At 43.5% G+C, this 19,526-nt stretch overlaps 1 non-coding gene across 1 annotated transcript; it reads right to left on the reverse strand.

Annotated features, from left to right (window-relative positions):
* Positions 1-19,237: 19,237 nt before the first annotated feature.
* Trnas-cga (transfer RNA serine (anticodon CGA)) lies at positions 19,238-19,313 on the reverse strand. Its single transcript has one exon. It is a non-coding gene; the product is annotated as a tRNA-Ser (tRNA).
* Between the last annotated feature and the right edge of the window lie 213 nt (positions 19,314-19,526).

Raw genomic sequence — 19,526 nt, forward strand, 5'->3', positions numbered from 1 at the left:
TACTCTTACATAGTCGAATGCTCACAGTGGGTATCACTATACACAAAAGAGCTAAAACATATCGCTTTCAGAATATATTTGTGTATCCTTCATTATTCCAGTAAAAATTAAGAAACAGAAGATACGACAATAATGCATCATGCCCATCAGTCAGATCAAATCCGAAGTTTTGGAAGCAAATGAAATTTGCCATCAAAGTTGAGCAAGTGTTTTATAAAAATTTATTTCATTTTCGCCGATTTGGAGAATGCCATTTTGTGTTCATGGTTTTTGATGAAATGCATCATGATGTTAATATCAGCTTTATCAGTTTCATTTATCAGCTTTATTTTCTTACTATTTGGGTAAAATGGATTTAATCACACGTGGATCTAGCTTCTGATCTTTAACTCAAACAAATTGTTTTCATAATTATATTTATAACATAAAAAGATATGCTTGGTATACGGGCTTATTCCCTGAGGATACATACTTTAAAGGGTTACAAATGGTTCAAATGGCTCTGAGCACTATGGGACTCGACATCTTAGGTCATAAGTCCCCTAGAACTTAGAACTACTTAAACCTAACTAACCTAAGGACATCACACACATCCATGCCCGAGGCAGGATTCGAACCTGTAACCGTAGCGGTCGCGCGGTTCCAGACTGTAGCGCCTAGGTCCGCTCGGCCACTCCAGCCGGCGTTCGCCGATGACATTGTAATTCTGTCAGAGACGGCAAAGGACTTGGAAGAGCAGTTGAACGAAATGGACAGTGTCTTGAAACAAGGGTATAAAATTAACATCAACAAAAGCAAAACGAGGATAATGGAATGTAGTCGAATTAAGTCGGGTGATGCTGAGGCAATTAGATTAGGAAATGAGACACTTAAAGTAGTAAAGGAGTTTTGCTATTTGGGGAGGAAAATAACTGATGCTGGCCGAAGTAGAGAGGATATAAAGTGTAGACTGGCAGTGGCAAGAAAAGCGTTTCTGAAGAAGAGAACTTTGTTAACATCGAGTACAGATTTAAGTGTCAGGAAGTCGTTTCCGAAAGTATTTGTATGGAGTGTAACCATGTATGGAAGTGAAATATGGACGCTAAATAGTTTAGACAAGAATGGAATAGAAGCTTTCGAAATGTGGTGCTACAGAAGAATGCTGAAGATTAGATGGGTAGATCACATAACTAATGAGGAGGTATTGAATAGACTTGGGGAGAAGAGGAGTTTGTGGCACAATTTGATTAGAAGAAGGGATAGATCGGTAGGACATGTTCTGAGGCATCAAGGGATGACCAATTTAGAATTGGAGGGCAGCGTGGAGGGTAAAAATCGTAGAGGAAGACCGAGAGATGAATACACTAAGCAGATTCAGAAGGATGTACGCTGTAGTAGGTACTGGGAGGTGAAGGAGCTTGCACAGGATAGAGTAGCATGGAGAGCTGCATCAAACTAGCCTCTAGACTGAAGACCACAACAACATCAATGGCATTGTTGGCCGGGAGACCCCTCGCGGGGTGGTTCGGCTGTCGCTCCACAAGTTCTTTAAGGCCACTACGGAGACTTGCTAGTGAATGAGGATGAAATGATGATGAAAGACACACAACACCCAGTCATCTCGAGGCAGAGAAAATCCCTGACCCAGTTGGGAATCGAACCCAGGACCCCGTGCGGTGCAAGCGAGAAGGCTACCGCAAGACCACGAGCCGAGTTTTTTTTTTTTTATTTGTAATTCACTATTGCCATTTGAGTTTACATATTGTCGTTCTGTCGTTTGGAGATAGTGGGTGGAACTGTTGACGCCAGAAAATGGAGTGTCACGTGGAGAAATCGGAACATTTCCGATCTATTGTTCTGTTTAAGTACAGTAGAGGGGGAGACAGTCAGAAACATTTGCCTCCTATATGGGGATAATGCAACTGGACAGAGCGCGGCAAGAAAATGATTGTCTCGTGCAAAGGAGGATCATTTTGGCATTAGTGACTGTCCATGTTCAGGAAGACCTTTAGGGTTTATTGTTAGTTTCCTCACGTCAGTGTACTCGAGAGCTGGCAAATGTATTGTACTGTGATCATTCCGCCATCGTGCATCGTGCAACATTTACATGGAATGGGGAAGGTTAAAAAATCGGGTGTCGTGTGACGATGTGTGCATTTCTGCTTGCTCTTTATCAATTGGCTCTTGAATAGCACTGACCATTCTAATCCCGCATCATTACTGGTGACGAGTTCGCGCCTCGTTGTCTCGCAGTAGCGTTCTCGCTTCCCGAGCACGGGGCCCCAGGTTCGATTACCGGCGGGGTCAGGGATTTTCTCAGCCTCGAGATGACTGGGTGTTGTGTGTCTTTCATCATCATTGACACACAAGTCGCCGAAGTGGAGTCCGGGAAAAAGAAAAAAGAAAAGAGGACTTGCATTGTGTCATCTGGCCAACAATGCCGTAGGATCATTAAAAAAAATGGTTCAAATGGCTCTGAGCACTATGGGACTCAACTGCTGAGGTCATCAGTCCCCTAGAACTTAGAACTACTTAAACCTAACTAACCTAAGGACATCACACACATCCATGCCCGAGGCAGGATTCGAACCTGCGAGAGTAGCACGGTTCCGGACTGCGCGCCTAGAACCGCGAGACCACCGCGGCCGGCAGGATCATTTCATTTTACTAGTGACGAGAAATGGTGTCTTTGCATAAAGACAAAGAAAAGAAAGAAATGGTTGTGCCCAAATAATAGCAGAACTGCCAGCATAAAGACATGCGCGCACCCACAAAGGATAATGTGATGCATCTGGTGGAACAGCTGACATTTATTGTCAACAACTGAGACGTCTTGCAGTCCAAGAACAAATACCAGGAAGACCGCGAGAGGTGATGCTATTCCACGACAACGACCGCCAGAATTGTGCTAGACTGGCAAAAAACACTCTACGAGAATTGGATAAGTAAGTCATTAGGCACTCACCTTATTCACCTGATCTTGCGCCGTCATATTTTGACCTTCTCCGCTCTCTACCCAACAACCTACAAGGAACTTCATTTCTGGATGAAAATGCGCTCCGAACATGCCTCGACGAGTTTTTCGCCACAGCCGGCCGGAGTGGCCGTGCGGTTCTAGGCACTACGGTCTGGAACCGCGAGACCGCTACTGTCGCAGGTTCGAATCCTGCCTCGAGCATGGATGTGTGTGATGTCCTTAGGTTAGTTAGGTTTAAGTAGTTCTAAGTTCTAGGGGACTGGTGACCTCAGATGTTAAGTCCCATAGTGCTCAGAGCAATTTGAATCATTTTTTTTTTCGTCACAAAAGCTCATTCTTTCTACAACTGCGGAATCGAGAAGTTACCTCAGGGTTGGCCGACTGTTGTAAATAGTGAAACAGAATATATTATTAGCGACTAAAGTCTCTGTTGTGTGTATCTGTAGTGTCTATTAAACTTACGGTAAAACGCTATGAATTTAGCCGGCAATCTAACATATTCTCATATTCCTTTCGAACCTTATCTCAGATTGATAAATTTACCTTTCTCCTCCATCCCTGAACCTTCGTAACATCATCAGGGAGTCACTCTGTATATTAATGAAATATTATTACAGTTTAGTTCTTGCTGCACAGTACATCTTCATACTTGCCGAACCAGTTATACAGGGTGTTACACAAAGGAACGGCCAAACTTTCGGGAAACATCCCTCACACACAAGGAAAGAAAATATGTCATGAGGACATGTGTCCGGAAACGCTTACTTTCCATGTTAGAGCTCATTTTATTACTTCTCTTCAGATCACATTAATCATGGAATGGAAACACACAGCAACAGAACGTACCAGCGTGACTTCAAACACTTTGTTACAGGAAATGTTCAAGATGTCCTCCGTTAGCCAGGATACATGCATTCACCCTCCGTCGCATGGAATCCCTGATGCGCTGACGCAGCCCTGGAGAATGGCGTATTGTATCACAGCCGTCCACAATACGAGCACGAAGAGTCTCTACATTTGGTACCGGGGTTGCATAGACAAGAGCTTTCAAATGCCCCCACAAATGAAAGTCAAGAGGGTTGGGGTGAGGAGAGCGTGGACATCGTGGAATTGGTCAGCCTCTACCAATCCATCGGTCACGGAATATGTTGTTGAGAAGCGTACGAACACTGAAATGTGCAGGAGCTCCATCGTGCATGAACCACATGTGGTGTCGTACTTGTAAAGGCACATGTTCTAGCAGCATAGGTAAAGTATACCGAATGAAATCATGATAACGTGCTCCATTGAGCGTAGGTGGCAGAACGTGGGGCCCAGTCAAGACATCACCAACAATGCCTGCCCAAACGTTCACAGAAAATCTGTGTTGATGACGTCATTGCACAATTGCGTGCGGATTCTCGTCAGCCCACACATGTCGATTGTGAAAATTTACAATTTTATCACGTTGAAATGAAGCCTCATCCGTAAAGAGAACATTTGTACTGAAATGAGGATTGACACATTGTTGGATGAACCATTCGCAGAAGTGTACCAGTGGAGGCCAATCAGCTGCTGATAGTGCCTGCACAAGCTATACATGGTACGGAAACAACTAGTTCTCCCGTAGGACTCTCCATACAGTGACGTGGTCAACGTTGCCTTGTACAGCAGCAAATTCTCAGACGCTGACATTAGGGTTATCGTCAACTGCACGAAGAATTGCCTCGTCCATTGCAGGTGTCTTCGTCGTTCTAGGTCTTCCCCAGTTGCTAATCATAGGCTGTAATGTTCCGTGTTCCCTAAGACGCCGATCAATTGTTTCGAACGCCTTCCTGTCGGGACACCTTCGTTCTGGAAAGCTGTCTCGATACAAACGTGCCGTGCCACGGCTATTGCCCCGTGCTAATCCATACATCAAATGGGCATCTGCCAACTCCGCATTTGTGAACATTGCACTGACTGCAAAACCACGTTCCTGATGAACCTGTTGATGCTACGTACTGATGTGCTTGATGCTAGTACCGTAGATCAATGAGTCGCATGTCAACACAAGCACCGAGGTCAACATTACCTTCCTTCAGTTGGGCCAGCCGGCGGTGAATCGAGGAAGTACAGTACATACTGACGAAACTAAAATGAGCTCTAACATGGAAATTAAGCGTTTCCGGACACATGTCCACATAAAATCTTTTCTTTACTTGTGTGTGAGGAATGTTTTTGGTCGTACCTTGTTGTAACGTCCTGTATAAAAAATGGCCGTTTTAAAATCATGCTCCCTCTCGGATAAATGCCTGCACACGCCCAAGAGCAGCAGCCCCACCCGAGCAGTCTAGTGTAGTGAGGAAGTGTTGTCTTTTGTTTCTCGCTTCAACAACGGAAGAGCGAAAGGTAGTGCGCGTCGGAGAACAGCTCACGTTTGTACTGTGTTGACGTCGATGCAGCGTGTGTGTGTGTCTGTGTGTGTGCTGTGCGTGTTAGCGCTCCGGCGAGGAATGCCGTGAGCTGGCGCGCCGCCCGCCTGCCGCGGAGTCACGGAACGGCCAGGGGTCCCGGGCTCGACCCCAGGACACGGTCATTAGCGCCCTACAGCCCCGCCACGCCGCCGCTCTCTTGTTCGCCGCGACTCGCTGCTCCACCCGCTGTGCTGGCCAGGGCGCCCGCGCCAGTGTGCGGTGTCTACGTGTCTGAGACCTGGCACACACAAACACTTTGCCTCCCGCGGGACTTCACGTTCCACGACGCTGCCGTCAAACGAAAAAATGTCTCAGAACTGCCAGAGAGCATACATACGGAACAGCGCTTAACGCTCACCAGTGTACACACTCCAAAAAAGCCGTGGCTATAAAGCTAAAGTTAGGTAAAAATCACGCTAATGGCGTGTAACTATAGGCTGTTTCAAAAACGGTTTAAAATTGCTACACCACGAAGATGACGTGCTACAGACGTGAAATTTAACCGACAGGAAGAAGATGCTGTGACATGCAAATGATTAGCTTTTCAGAGCATTCACTCAAGGTTGGCGCCGGTAGCGACACCTACAATGTGCTGACACGAGGAAAGTTTCCAACCGATTTCTCATACACAAACAGCACTTGACCGGCGTTGCCTGGTGAAACATTGTTGTGATGCCTCGTGTAAGGAAGAGAAATGCGTACCATGACGTTTCCGACTTTGATAAAAGTCGAATTGTAGCCTATCGCGATTGCGGTTTCTCGTATCGCGACATTTCTGCTCGCGTTGGTCGAGATCCAAACACTGTTAGCAGAATATGGAATAGGTGGGTGCAGGAGGGTAATACGGAACGCCGTGGTGGATCCCAACGGCGTCGTTTCACAAGCAGTCGAGATGACAGGTATCATATCCGCATGGCTGTAACGGATCTTGCAGCCACATCTCGATCCCTAAGTCAACAGATGGGGACGTTGCAAGACACGAACAGTTCTACGCCGTTTGCAGCAGCATGCACTATCAGCTCGGAGACCATGGCTGCGGTTACCCTTGACGCTGCATCAGAGACAGGAGCGCCTGGGATGGCCTACCCAACGCCGAACCTGGGTGCACGAATGGCAAAACGTCATTTATTTGGATGCATCCAGGTTCTGTTTACAGCATCATGATGGTCGCATTCGTGTTTGGCAACATCGCGGTCAACGCACATTGGAAGCGTGTATTCGTCATCGCCATACTGGCGTAACACCCGGCGTGACGGTAAGGGGTGCCATTGGTTACACGTCTCGGTCACCTCTTGTTCACATTGACGGCACTTCGAACAGTGGACGTTACATTTCAGATGTGTTACGACCCGTTGCTCTACCTTTCATTCGATACCTGCGAAACCCTACATTTTAGCAGGATAATGCACGACCCCATGTTGCAGGTCCTGTACGGGCCTTTATGGACACAGAAAATGTTCGACTGCTGCTCTGGCCATTACGTTCTCCAGATCTCCCACCAACTGAAACGTCTGGTCAATGGTGGCCGAGCAAGTGGCTCGTCACAATACGCCAGTCACTACTCTTGATGTACTGTGGTATCGTGTTGAAGCTGCGTGGGCAGCTGTACCAGTACACGACATGCAAGCTCTATTTGGCTCTATTCCCAGGCGTATCAAGACCGTTATTAGGGCCAGAGGTCTGGTTACTGATTTCTCAGGATCTACGCACCCAAATTGGGTGAATGGCTCAAATGGCTCTGAGCACTATGACATTTAAATTAACGAGCCCTCTTCACTCAATGACAACATTCTTCAAAGAGATTTCTGATTCACTGAACTTCACCCTCAATTTTATTGAATTACTTCTTAAAGGAAACATCAAAATGCTTAAATACCGCTCTAGTAAGTCTAGTTAGTTTATTTCTCTTTCATATGACCATAGAATAAAATACATATTCACGATACAAGAAATTAAAATAAGTTCTTATTCATTTTAAAAATCGTAGAATTTGACAAAGTAATTGCTAAAAAGGAATTAGTATTTACAATAAGACCTATTAAAAAGTCTGAAAAAAGTTTAGGGACGTATATCATTTTAAATTGCCTGAGGCTGGACGTCAAACATGTGAGTTAATCTGCTTGGCTATAGATGTTGTTTTGTCGATTTCGTTGTTTTCCAGAAAACTATGTAGTATGTCGAAGAAATAGTGTTCCATTTTTGGAGCCCATCGTGGAGGTTCCATTATCACTGATTCTATTTTGTCTCGCACAAAATTCTTACGAACGTCCTTGCCCTGAGAAGTTAAGTTGAGAACGCTGAAGACACCGAAAATGTGCGCCATATATGCCAACCGCGTGAACCAGTTTGTATTGGTCATACACTCTGTGTAGGAACTTGCAAGTCTAATTCGTAAAATCCTGACAAATAATTTACGCCTAGAGAGCCAGTGAATTTCGCACTGAATTTCTGTGCGTCTTTTCTGCCCAATCAATCACGCTAAGCACGTCTCAAGTTTTTAGGCCTTGGTTTAAAAAATTCTCGATTTCAACTTCATCGTCAAGAGCTCTTTGGGAGACATAACCAAACTCTTAAATACACTCATGATCATAAATTAAGGATAATCCTGATACATGGTGAAAAAACGCTCCGGAGGGCAATTTGCGGGTTTAAGTCACCTCGGGGTATGAACATGCGGTGCATTTGACCTGCGGTCGTCGCACGGTGGCGCTGGCAGCAGTCCACATACGCAGAGGTGTGTTTATGTATGTCAGAGTACGGTGCAGCGACTAAGTGTGCAGACGTTTTCAGACGTGCTGATGGTGACTGTGTATAGAAAATGGCACAAAGAATTCATATTGACTACGTTATGAGGGGTAGAATACTAGGGCGACTGGAGGCTGGTAAAATACAGAAGGTCGTAGCACTGGCCCTCCGTGTGCCACAAAGTGTGATCTTAAGATTACGGCAACGATTCCAGCAGACAGGGAACGTGTCCAGGCGCTACAGTACGGGACGTCCACAGTGTACAACACCACAAGAAGACCGATATCTCACCATCAGTGCCCGCAGACGGCTACGGTGTACTGCAGGTAGCCTTGCTCGGGACTTTAGGGCAGCCACTGGAACAGTTGTCTCCAGACACACAGTCTACAGACGACTGAACAGACATGATTTGCTCGCCCGGAAACCTGCAAGGTGCATTCCACTGAACCCTGGTCACAGGAGAGCCCGTAAAGCCTGGTCTCAAGAACACAGTACACGATCATTGGAACAGTGGTTCCAGGTTATGTTCACGGAAGAGTCCAGGTATAGTCGGAACAGTGATTCTCGCTGGATTTTCATCTGGCGTCAACCAGGAACCAGATACCAACCGCTTAATGTCCTTGAAACGGAACTGTATGGAGGTCATGGTTTGATGGTGTGGTGTAGGAATATGATTGGTGCACATACTCCCCTGCATGTCTTTGGCAGAGGAACTGTAACAGGTCAGGTGTATCGGAACGTCATTTTGTACCAGTATGTCCGCCTTTTCGGGGGTGCAGTGGGTCCCACCTTCCTCCTGATGGATGATAACGCACGGCCCCACCGAGCTGCCATCGTGGAGGAGTACCTTGAAAGAGAAGATATCAAATGAATGGAGTGGCCTGCCTGTTCTCCAGGCCTAAACCCCATTGATCACGTATGGGATGCTCTCGGCCGACGTATCGCTCCACGTCTTCAAATGCGTACGACACCTCAGGAGCTGCGACAGGCACTGGTGCAAGAATGGGAGGCTATACCCCAAGAGCTGCTCGACCACCTGATCCAGAATATACCAACCCGTTGTGCGGCCTGTGTACGTGTGCATGGTGATCATATCCCCTATTGATGTCGGGGTACATGCGCAGGAAACAGTGGCGTTTTGTAGAACATGTGTTTCGGGACAAATTTATCACGTATACCGTGGACTTACAGATCGGTTCGTGTGTGTTCCCTGTGCGCCTATGTTATTAGCGCCAGTTTTGTGTACTGCCGAATTGTGTGGCACCACATCTGCAATTATCCTTAATTTATGAGCATGTGTATACAAGAGCTTCTCTGTGTACGCTTCGATGTGTCGGCTGAACTAAGCAAGCAACTGAGCTAACTTTGGCGGCTAAGCCAGTATGAATAGCAGACGTACCACCTACACCTCCTCCCCCCCCCCCCTCCCTCTCCAAAGAAAAGAAAAAAAAAATAAGTTGTGAAAGCTATACACTTTTAAAATATCAAGGGGGTGCTTAAAGGTTTTTAAAAAATGAAACAAATAAACAAAACAAACGTTTTTATTCTTCATGTCTACATACTCATACACACACGACACCGAAAAGGAAAAATAAAACAACAAAAAATAAAAACGAAATAGCGACGCACCACCAATTATCCCAATGAGACGCAAAGGAGTATATATAATGTGCATGTACAGACAAACAAATGTTAACAATTTTAGGAAATAAGTTGAGTGATTTATTTAATAGAAACAGCTTCACAAACTAAGCAAGTCAGTAACGCGTTGGTCCACCTCTGGCCCTTATGTAAGCAGTTATTCGCGTAGGAATCAATTGACAGAGTTGTAGGATATTCTTCTGAGGTATATTCAATCGAAATGGCGCGTTAGATCGTCAAAATCCCGAAATCGTTGGAGGAACCTGTCCGTAATCCTCCAAAAGTTCTCAGGTGTGGAGAGATCCGACGACCATTCTGCCCAAGGTAAGGTTTGACAAGCATGAAGAAAGGCGGTAGAAAGTCTCGCCGTGTGCGGACTGGTATCATCTTGCCGAAATATAAGCGCCGGATGTCCTGCCATAAAGGGCAACAAACAGAGCATTGACCATAGCTGGCGTACCATTGTCGTGTAATAGTTCTGTGGATGAAAGCCAGAGGGGTCCTGCTATGAAATAAATTAACACTCCAGATCATCACCCTTTGTAGGCGGTCTTTATGGCGGGGCGCCTCTAGATACGTCTTCTTTTGTCGTCGGGGTTCAGTTAGAAGCAAGACATCATAGAAGACAATTCTACTCGAGTCAATGTGGTTCCAAACCCAGTGTGCCCGACACAACTGCAAACGGGCTTGTACGTTCGAATCCTGCCTCGGGCATGGAAGTGTGTGATGTCCTTATGTTAGTTAGGTTTAAGTAGTTCTACGTTCTAGGGGACTGATGACCTCAGATGTTAAGTCGCACAATGCTTAGAGCCATTTGAACCATTTGATGTTGTGCTACAAACGAATGTTGAAAATTAGATGGACTGATAGGGTCATTGAAGCACCAGTTAGACGCTAGGTCGATGATAATGATGAATCAGGGCCTCTGAGTGCCTCTTCGATAATTAATCGGTCCTCACTTTCTGTTGTCTCTCCACGTCGAACACTTCCTCCTTGACGATGCGTTCGGCCATGGCTCACTCATTCCTGCCAAAATCCCAAACAGTGGCAACGCTCCCTCCTATTCAAATGTCCATCTGAGTTGTCTTTTTTTTTTTTTGGGTCATCAGTCTACTGACTGGTTTGATGCGGCCCGCGACGAAATCCTCCCCTGTGGTAACCTCTTCATCTCAGAGTAGCACTTGCAACCTACGTCCTCACTTATTTGCTTGACGTATTCCAATCTCGGTCTTCCTCTACAGTTTTTGCTCTCTACAGCTCCCTCTAGTACCATGGAAGTCATTCCCTCATGTCTTAGCAGATGTCCTATCATCCTGTCCCTTATACTTATCAGTGTTTTCCACATATTCCTTTCCTCTCCGATTCTGCGTAGAACCTCTTCATTCCTTACCTTATCAGTCCACCTAATTTTCAACATTCGTCTATAGCACCACATCTCAAATGCTTCGATTCTCTTCTGTTCCGGTTTTCCCAGAGTCCATGTTTCACTACCATAGAATGCTGTACTCCAGACGTATATCCTCAGAAATTTCTTCCTCAAATTAAGGCCGGTATTTGATATTAGTAGACTTCTCTTGGCCAGAAATGCTTTTTTTGCCATAGCCAGTCTGCTTTTGATGTCCTCCTTGCTCCGTCCGTCATTGGTTATTTTACTGCCTAGGTAGCAGAATTCCTTAACTTCATTGACTTCGTGACCATCAATCCTGATGTTAAGTTTTTCGCTGTTCTCATTTCTACTACTTCTCATTACCTTCGTCTTTCTCCGATTTACTCTCAAACCATACTGTGTACTCATTAGACTGTTCATTCCGTTCAGCAGATCATTTAATTCTTCTTCACTTTCACTCAGGATAGCAATGTCATCAGCGAATCGTATCATTGATATCCTTTCACCTTGTATTTTAATTCCACTCCTGAACCTTTCTTTTATTTCCATCATTGCTTCCTCGATGTACAGATTGAAGAGTAGGGGCGAAAGGCTACAGCCTTGTCTTACTCCCTTCTTAATACGAGCACTTCGTTCTTGATCGTCCACTCTTATTATTCCCTCTTGGTTGTTGTACATATTGTATATGACCCGTCTCTCCCTATAGCTTACCCCTACTTTTTTCAGAATCTCGAACAGCTTGCACCATTTTATATTGTCGAACGCTTTTACCAGATCGACAAATCCTATGAACGTGTCTTGATTTTTCTTCAGCCTTGCTTCCATTATTAGCCGCAACGTCAGAATTGCCTCTCTCGTGCCTTTACTTTTCCTAAAGCCAAACTGATCGTCACCTAGCGCATTCTCAATTTTCTTTTCCATTCTTTTGTATATTATTCTTGTAAGCAGCGTCGATGCATGAGCTGTTAAGCTGATTGTGCGATAATTCTCGCACTTATCAGCTCTTGCCGTCTTAGGAATTGTGTGGATGATGCTTTTCCGAAAGTGAGATGGTATGTCGCCAGACTCATATATTCTACACACCAACGTGAATACTCATTTTGTTGCCACTTCCCCTAATGATTTTAGAAATTCTGATGGAATGTTATCTATCCCTTCTGCCTAATTTGACCGTAAGTCCTCCAAAGCTCTTTTAAATTCCGATTCTAATACTGGATCCCCTTTCTCTTCTAAATCGACTACAGTTTCTTCTTCTATCACATCAGACAAATCTTCACCCTCATAGAGGCTTTCAATGTATTCTTTCCACCTATCTGCTCCCTCCTCTGCATTTAACAGTGGAATTTCCGTTGCACTCTTAATGTTACCACCGTTGCTGAGTACACGGAATAAAATTCGCAAAGACCTTACGGCTTGGTATCGACCTGTCCCCTGTTTGCTGACTCCTTTGTCGTGACACCACCATTGCGTGATGTTTGACTATCGACAGAGCCACACTTTGCACCACTTCATCACTATTAAAGTGAAGTCCTAGAAGGCGTTCCTTAAGTTTTGGAAAGAAGTGAAAGTCGGATGGGGCTACATCGGAACCCTGTGGAGGATGGTAGGTGACAGTGAACCCAAGGCGTACGATTGTTGCAGATGCTTCGGCGGTCGTGTGCGCTCTGGCATTGTCATGTTGAAGGACAGCGTGCTCCACTTGTGGCCGAACTCTTCGAATTCGAAACTCGATTACAGCACGCTGTATCTCACCCACCGACACCTACATTATACATCGCCATGTTTTTTTTTTTTTATTTATTACTCGTCAAATTCTGTAGGATCAAATTGAGGAGCAAATCTCCAAGGTCATGGATCGTGCCAGTACATGAAATTACAACATAAAACTAATAACAGATAAAAATAAATGTTTATGGACCCTAAAAAAGTCAGTCCATACGTTGAAGTAAACAGAGTCAACAATACAATAAGAATCAGCTTAATTTTTCCAGGAACTCCTCTACAGAATAGAAGGAGTGACCCATGAGGAAACTGTTCAGTTTCGATTTGAAAGTGCATGGATCTTTTAATTCGAGTGGTAGCTTGTTGAAAATGGATACAGCAGTATGGTGCACACCTTTTTGCGCAGGAGTTAAGGAAGTCCGGTCCAAATGCAGGTTTAATTTCTGCCGAGTATTAACCAAGTGAAAGCTACTAATTCTTGGGAATAAGCTAATATTGTTAACAAGAAGTGACAGTAAGGAATACACCGGTATATATTGAGAGGCCAATGTCAAAATACCCAGACTCGTGAACAGAGATCGACAAGAGGTTCGTGAACTCACACCACTTATTGCCCGAACCGCCCGTTTTTGAGCCAAAAATATCCTTCTAGAATGGGAAGAGTTACCCCAAAATATAATACCATACGACATAAGTGAATGAAAATAAGCAAAGTAGACTAATTTTCGTGTCGAACGATCACTCACTTCTGATAGCGTTCGAATAATAAAAATAGCAGTATTAAGTCTTTGAACCAGATCCTGAGCGTGGGCTTTCCACGACAGCTCACTATCTACCTGAACACCTAGAAATTTCAACTCTTCAGTTTCACTAATCATATACCAGTTCTGTGAAATTAGAACGTCAGGTTTTATTGAATTGTGAGTTAGAAACTGTAAAAACTGAGTCTTACTGTGATTTAGCGTTAGTTTATTTTCTACAAGCCATTGACTTAGGTTATATACTGCAGTATTTGAAACCGAGCCAATGTTGCACACAGCATCGTTTACTACCAAGGGCATATCGTTTATATAAATAAGGAACAGCAGTGGCCCCAGCACTGATCCCTGGGGCACCCCCCCCACTTGACAGTACCCCACTCAGACCGCACATCACAGCCGTTACCAACATTGTGAATAATGAGCTTATGCTGCCTGTTGCTAAAGTAAGAGGTGAACCAATTGTGAGCTACTCCCTGTATTTCATAATGGTCCAACTTCTGGAGCAAACACAATCAAATGCTTTAGTTAAATCAAAAAATACGCCAAGTGTTTTAAACCCTTTGTTTAACCCATCCAGTACCTCACAGAGAAAAGAGAATATAGCATTTTCAGTTGTTAAACGACATCTAAAGCCGAAGTTTACATTTGATAACAAATCGTATGATATAAAATGATCAATTTTCCTTACATAAACAGCCTTTTCAGTAACTTTTGGAAACACTGATTGTATAGAAATAGGTCTAAAATTATCTACATTATCCCTTTCTCCCTTTTTATAAAGTGGCTTTACTACGGAGTACTTTAATCGCTCAGGAAACTGACCATTCCTAAAGGAAAAATTACAAATATGGCTGAATACAGGGCTAACTTGTGCAGCACAGTACTTTAATATTCTGCTACTCTCTCCATCATAACCATGAGAGTCCTTAGTCTTCAGTGATTTAATTATTGACTCAATCTCTCTTTTGTCTGTATCACAGGAGTAATTCAGACATCAATCTCGGAAAGGCATTTGCTAAGAAAGTTATAGGATTTCCTGTAGAAACTAAATTTTCATTTAATTCACCAGAAATGCTCAGAAAATGATTGTTAATTACTGTACATATATCTGATTTATCAGTAACAGAAATATTTTTACTGCGAACTGACTTTATATCGTCGACCTTGTGTTGCTAACCAGACACTTCCTTCACAACTGACCATATGGTTTTAATTTTTCCTGCAAATTAGCTATTCTATTTGCATACCACATACTCTTTGCCTTCCTAATAACATTTTAAGCATCTTACAGTATTCTTTGTAATGGGCTACTGTAGCTTGATTGTGACTACTTCTAACATTTTGATATAAATTCCGGTTTGTTCTACATGATATCCTGATCCCACTAGTCCACCACCCGGGCTGCCTGTTACTGCTGTAGCCCGTTTAGAACGTTCTAATGGAAAGCAAGTCTAAAAGAGCAGGAGAAATGTGTTAAGGAAAGCATTGTATTTATCATCTATGTTATCGGCACTATAAACATCCGGCCATTCTTGTTTTAAAAATCTGTCTATTGCTGTTGGATTAACTTTCCTACATAGTTTGTAATTAAATGTGACATTGGTTTGAGTACGTTACAATTCGGAGCTTTTTAGTGACAGAGGGCTGTAAATAGAATCAAAATGTAGAATGCTGTTAACGTTCGTTTTATTCAAAATGCTTTAATAGTTTTCAGATAAAAAATTCGGAGGCATGCTTTTCAGCATGCCCTCATATTAGAACGCCAAATGTACCCCAACTGCTAGAAATTTCTGTCTACATTGTTTGTAATTATCTGCGTTGCAAGGCATTTAAATTAAAGTAACAAAACAAACAGTATTTACAAATCACTTCAGCCCTTGGCATTTGCAGACGTCAATACAGTTTACATGACGTCTGTGCAGTTTCCAGAGTTCATTAATTCCGCTTCTGCAAACAGAATTAGCCGGCTTTAACTCTCCCTATGTTGCAGTTTAGTACAAAACTGTACAAGATACTGAACGATCGACAAAGGTGTCGGGTGTAAGCCATGGTTGCTTGCTTCCTTCCCCTAGTCGTAAAAAATCTTAGCTAAATTCTATCTCTAATAATCTTAGCTGTGGACGGTACGTAGTACATCAGTTTTCCTTCGCTCCGTCTTTCTTTTAGTGTCTGGATATTGAATGAGCAAGTTAAAGGGAGTCGTTCCTGTGAACAACTGTGTCAGAGAAACAGCCTACTCGGCAAAATACGACAGAATCCGTGAGAAGAGGATGACACGGAAAACATTCATAGCAAGGGAGTGGGTGATAGGATATGTTTTAGGGCGTCAAGGAAGAACTTCCTCCAGGAAGGTAGGAATGTTAAAGACGGTAGAGGAAGACAGATATTGGAATACATCCAACAAATATTTGAGGATGTTTGGTGTCAAATCTTACTCTGAAGTGAAAGGAATTCGTGGGGTGCTGTATGAAACCAGTTAAAATAGATTACTGTCAAATTAAGGACAGCATTTCCCACGTCTATCACCATAAATTTTCATAAAAGTTCTGCAATGTAAATATTCTACAATACAACGTACCCAAGAACCTAAACGACAACATGACGCAAGCCTTTGGTCTTACACTGTAACTGTTTCTAACATTTTACAGAACATAGTTCTTATTATAGGAAACAGCGATCTATAATTATTATAAATAAACTGGAAGCTGCGATCAAGACTGCTTCCAGTTTATTTATAGTAACTATTGCTTTCCTCAAAAAAGAAGGTAAATATGGTATAAAGAATTATAAGCGCATGAGCCTTCTCTACCTTATGTACGAGATACTCACTAATATTTCCAACAACCGCAAAGGAAAAACATTAAATTTGCTCATGCAAAGGAACAGATCGAAGTCCCTACAGCAAAACAAGTCTATTAGCATCAAACATAGGCCTTAATTTGAGAAAGAAACTTATGAGAATGTACGTTTGGAGTACGGGATTATATGGTAGTGAAAAATAGACTGCGGCAAAAGCAGACGAGAAGAGAATCGTAGCACCAGCGATGTTGTGCTGGCCGTCGGTGGTGGCCGAGCGGTTCTAGGCGCTACAGTCTGGAACCGCGCGACCGCTACGGTCGCAGGTTCGAATCCTGCCTCGGGCATGGATGTTTGTGATGTCCTTAGGTTAGTTAGATTTAAGTAGTTGTAAGTTCTAGCGGACTGATGACCTCAGAAGTTATGTCCCAAAGTGCTCATAGCCATTTGAACCATTTGATGTTGAGCTACAAACGAATGTTGAAAATTAGATGGACTGATAGGGTAAGGAATGAGGAGGTTCTGCGCTGAATCGGAGAGGAAAGGAACATACCCAAAACACTGACAAGAAGAAAGGACAAAATGACTGAATATCTATTGAGACACCTGAGAATAATTTACATGGTAAAAACTGTAGAGAAAGACAGATATAGGAGTACATAAAGCAAATAATTGAGAATGTAGACATATTGATAACTAAAAAAAATCGTAAAACAAACAACTGGCGAATTTTCAGCGAAATTACAGCGTTCCCCACAACATTGTCTATTTGCTGCTTCCAATTTAAGTTGTTGGTAACTGTAATTCCTAGGTGTTTAGTTGAATTTACGGCCTTTAGATTTTATTGATTTATGGTGTAACCGAAGTTCAACTGATTTCCTTTTAGCACTCATGTGGATAACCTCACACTTTTCGTTATTTAGAGTCAAGTGCCAATTACCTCACCATAAATATATCTTTTCTAAATTGTTTTGCAGTTTATTTTGATCTTCTGATGACTTTACTAGTCTACAAACAACAGCGTCATTTGCAAACAACCTTAGACGGCTGCTCGGATTGTTTCCCAAATCGTTTACATAGATATGGAACAACAAAGGGCCTATAACACTATCTCTCATTATTTGTGTATTAAACATATGCATGTATTAAGTAAGCTGTGTCACTGGAATAAACGGTATGAACGTAAACAAAATACATATAACTGTACATAAATGTGGCTGAGAAACCGGAAGGGAAAGAGCGAAGGATTTGAATTAAATTATTGATAAATTGAGACATACAGTTAATTACATTAAATATTCAATCGTATTTCCAAACATTTCAAAGAATTGCTAAATACTTTTCATATGCATTTATGTCATCGCTGAAATACTACCAGCAGATTAATATTCGACTAAGCGAAAGCATTCTGCAGCTGAGTTCCTCGCGTACAAGATAAAAACGGAAGAACTTTGAATGAAAGTAGTGTTATTTATGCCAAATGCATGTAATACTAGCACCTATAATCAAAGATGTACTTACTTGGCAGTTAGGACTCCGACAGAGATACCATTACATCGTTCGTTTATATCTAACTGCTAGCTGTCTGATGGGCATATTCAAACTTTACCGTCTTTATGAAGTGAAACATCGGTACACGTAAAATTGAAGTAGCTCCGTTAATTGACGGTAACAGATATCGCGGTTTCTTTCATAAAATACGGCTATCATGTACTGCGTGGAACGTTTCTCGGCTAATTCCTGGCGGGATTCAGGATTCAGTAGGAAACGAGGCTGGCAATCTGCATCTCGAGACTAGAACACGACGCGGTCTGGTGTTCATTTATCACTCGCGCAAACAGGGCTAACGAGGGAAGAGTCCCCTAATCACGCGATCGTAACTACGGAGCCGGACTACCTGTCCGCGGATGGTCTCAATAAAGTATTTCGTGAGCCGCGGCGCGCTGGGAATATAGTAGAATTAGGCAACCTGGGCGGTGGCGATTCCGCTCGTGTCCCGATGGGCGTTGTTTACGATCCGGCGGCTGCGTGCGGCAACCGCCGGAGCGTCTTTAATGAAGCCGTTCCCAGTCCTCGGTCCGCCAGGCTCCCCGGATCCTGTTACGCGATCTGGAAATGAGAAACTCGGGACGGATATCCAGCAAATCTGATACACCGTAAAAGACCTGCCGAATCACTGTACAGTGCAAATTTTAATGCGACTCCTCTTTACCAATGGAAATACGATAGACCGGCGTATCTCCCATCTTAATAAAGCTGTTTTGTAGGAGAGAATCTGTATAATTTTCTACTGGACTAGAAGATCTGCAGGCAGGCTGTCAGCAGTATAAGTCGGAGCGACTTTGTACACACAGGATACCTGTGTTTCAGGCCAGATGCGACATTTGAATTCAAGGGTACTCCTGGCGTACAGAGTAAAAGATGTGTTTATGGAACCCGAATGGATCTCGCAAGCATCTTGCACCGACATTTCGCTTTCGTACATGTCAACTATCAAAGTCGAACGGAGAGTGGAGAATAAGACCATTGCTTCCCTTTGGTATTATGGTACCAATCCTTCCAAATTAAGCCGACAATAAGTAAGCTGTCGATTTTAGTGACATAATAAAGAACTGATGTTTATATAACGGTCGCAGGCCTCCTATGCGACTTTATGTTGCAACTTAAAGCTGTAGGATCGTTGCGCAGCATATCGAAAGTGCTGATTCTCCAAACTTTCTCAATACTCAGAATGAGATTTTCACTCTGCAGCGGAGTGTGCGCTGATATGAAACTTCCTGGCAGATTAAAACTGTGTGCCGCCCGAGACTCGAACTCGGGACCTTTGCCTTTCGCGGGCAAGTGCTCTACCAACTGAGCTACCGAAGCACGACTCACGCCCGGTACTCACAGCTTTACTTCTGCCAGTACCTCGTCTCCCACCTTCCAAACTTTACAGAAGCTCTCCTGCGAGACATGCAGAACTAGCACTCCTGAAAGAAAGGATAATGTGGAGACATGGCTTAGCCACAGCCTGGGGGATGTTTCCAGAATGAGATTTTCACTCTGCAGCGGAGTGTGCGCTGATATGAAACTTCCTGGCA

This window comes from Schistocerca gregaria, chromosome 3 (genome assembly GCF_023897955.1).
Source record: "Schistocerca gregaria isolate iqSchGreg1 chromosome 3, iqSchGreg1.2, whole genome shotgun sequence".
Lineage (NCBI taxonomy): Eukaryota > Metazoa > Arthropoda > Insecta > Orthoptera > Acrididae > Schistocerca > Schistocerca gregaria.